The sequence below is a fragment of the Rousettus aegyptiacus genome, unplaced genomic scaffold, assembly GCF_014176215.1.
Source record: "Rousettus aegyptiacus isolate mRouAeg1 unplaced genomic scaffold, mRouAeg1.p scaffold_m13_p_7, whole genome shotgun sequence".
Taxonomy (NCBI): Eukaryota; Metazoa; Chordata; class Mammalia; order Chiroptera; family Pteropodidae; genus Rousettus; species Rousettus aegyptiacus.
In genome coordinates this window covers 21,635,366-21,637,477 of record NW_023416310.1, presented here as the reverse complement: position 1 = coordinate 21,637,477, position 2,112 = coordinate 21,635,366, and the positions used below count along the sequence as shown (strand labels likewise).

The 2,112-nt window shown below is 38.0% G+C and overlaps 1 pseudogene; it reads left to right on the top strand.

Moving 5' to 3' along the window:
- The first annotated feature begins 935 nt into the window (after positions 1–935).
- Positions 936–1,054, top strand: LOC118605672 (annotated as a pseudogene).
- Positions 1,055–2,112: the final 1,058 nt, after the last annotated feature.

The window sequence follows — 2,112 nt, the reverse complement described above, 5'->3', positions numbered from 1 at the left end:
CTCCTCGATCCAGCTGGGACCTAAAACAAGTCCCTTAACTGGTCTAACCCATGTCAGATGGATCTTCATTTGTCAAGTTGCGATAATGACAAGGAAACATAGTTTATAATTCAACCCCACTATAGTTAAGGTGTTAAATGTGCAGCTCTGAGGTCAGAAACCTGGAGTTTAAGCCTCAGCCCAGCCACTTACCAGGTGGATAATCTCTCTATGCTTCAGTTTCCTCTGAAACTGCAAAACGGGGATAATAACATTGTGTCAATGAACTGAGACAATGTACGTGGGAATTAAATGTGATAAAGAATATAGTCATTAGCTTGGTGCCTGGTGCCAAGTAAAAACGCAATAAATGTTAACCAGTTGTATGGCCATTATCACCATCCTCTGGTGAAACACAGGAAGGTGAAACAGTGTTCATGTCTCCCTGAAAATTATCAAGTGCTACACTATAATTTATCCTTATCAGGGCGCGTCTGGTTTGTCATTTCCTTCAGTCTATTTCACTGAGTCAAACAAAGGGCATAATCACCCTTTTTTCACATTGGGGAGCTAATGGGATCTGAGAAACGAACATTCGCCCTCAATTCTCAATGGATTTAGAACAAAAGAAACCTGCAAAGCACAGATAAACGAAAAACAGAACTCGCAAGTTTTGCTCCAGCTTGAATCTCGAGCATCCTCTAGTGGTGGTTTCTCAGAATAACTCCGAAAGTTTATCCTTAGAGTGAAGGAGAAACTGCAGCCAGCAGTCATTCAGACTTTAGGGTAGTCTCAGCAACACACCAAGACACTTCACTCAGGGGGTGGGTGGGTGGGTGTGTGTGTGTGTGTGTGTGTGTGTGTGTGTGTGTGTGTGTGTGAGAGATGTTTTGTTTTTTTCCAGCTTTACTGAGATATAACTGATATATAATGTATAAGTTTAAAGTATACAATGAGTCTATAGCCATGCCACCTTGAAAGTGCCAGATCTCGTCTGATCTTGGAAGCTAAGCAGGGTCGGGCCTGGTTAGTACTTGCATGGGAGACCACCTAGGAATACCAGGTGCTGTAGGCATTAAAAAAAAAGTATACAATGTGATTTCATACACATATAGATTGCAAAATGTTTATCCCACAGTAAGGTTAGTTAACACATCCTTCACCTCATATAATTACTGTTTTTGTTGTAGTTGTTGTCATAGTAAGAATATTAAAGCTCTACTTTCATAGCACCTTTCAGGTATACAATACAGTATTATCAACTATAGTCACCTTGCTGTACATTAAATCCCCAGAACATATTCATCTCATAATTAGAAGTTTGTACCCTTGAATCAACATCTCCCCATTTACCTCGTCCATCAGCCCCTTGAAACCACCATTTCACTTTCTGTTTCTATGAGTTCAATGGTTTTAGATTCCACATATAAGTGAGATCATACATTATTTGTCTTTTTCTATCTGACTTACTTCACTCGGCATAATGCCCTCAATGTCTACCACATCTTCCAAAGGACAGTTAGGTTGTTTCCATGTCTTGGCTATTGTAAATAATGCTAGAATGTTAATGTGCTTCTTGTTCTAGGATTTTTACAGTTCAGGTCTTACATTTAAGTCCTTAATCTGTTTCAAGTTAATTTTTGTGAGTGGCCAAATATAGGGGTCCAATTCTATTCTTTTGCATGAGACTATCCAGTTTTCCCAACATTATTTATTTAAGAGACCATCCTTTCTTCACTGAGTATTCCTGACTCCCTCGTCAAATACCAGCTGACTGTATATGCATGTGTTTATTTCTGGGCTCTTGATTCTGTTCTATTGGTCTATATGTCTGTTTTTATGACAGTATCATACTGCTTTGATTTCTATAGTTTGTAACATAGTTTAAAATCAGGAAGTGCAATACTTCCAGCTTTGTTCTTCTTTCTCATTATTGCTTTGGCCATTTTGGTGTCTTTCATGGTTCTGTACACATTTTAGGATTGTTATTTCTATTTCCATTAAAAAAAGTCATTGAAATGTTTATAGAGATTGCATTGAATCCATAGATGGCTTTGAGTAGTATAAACATTTCAACAATATTAATTCTTCTGATCCATAAACATGGGCATTTTTCCATTTATTTGTGTCTTC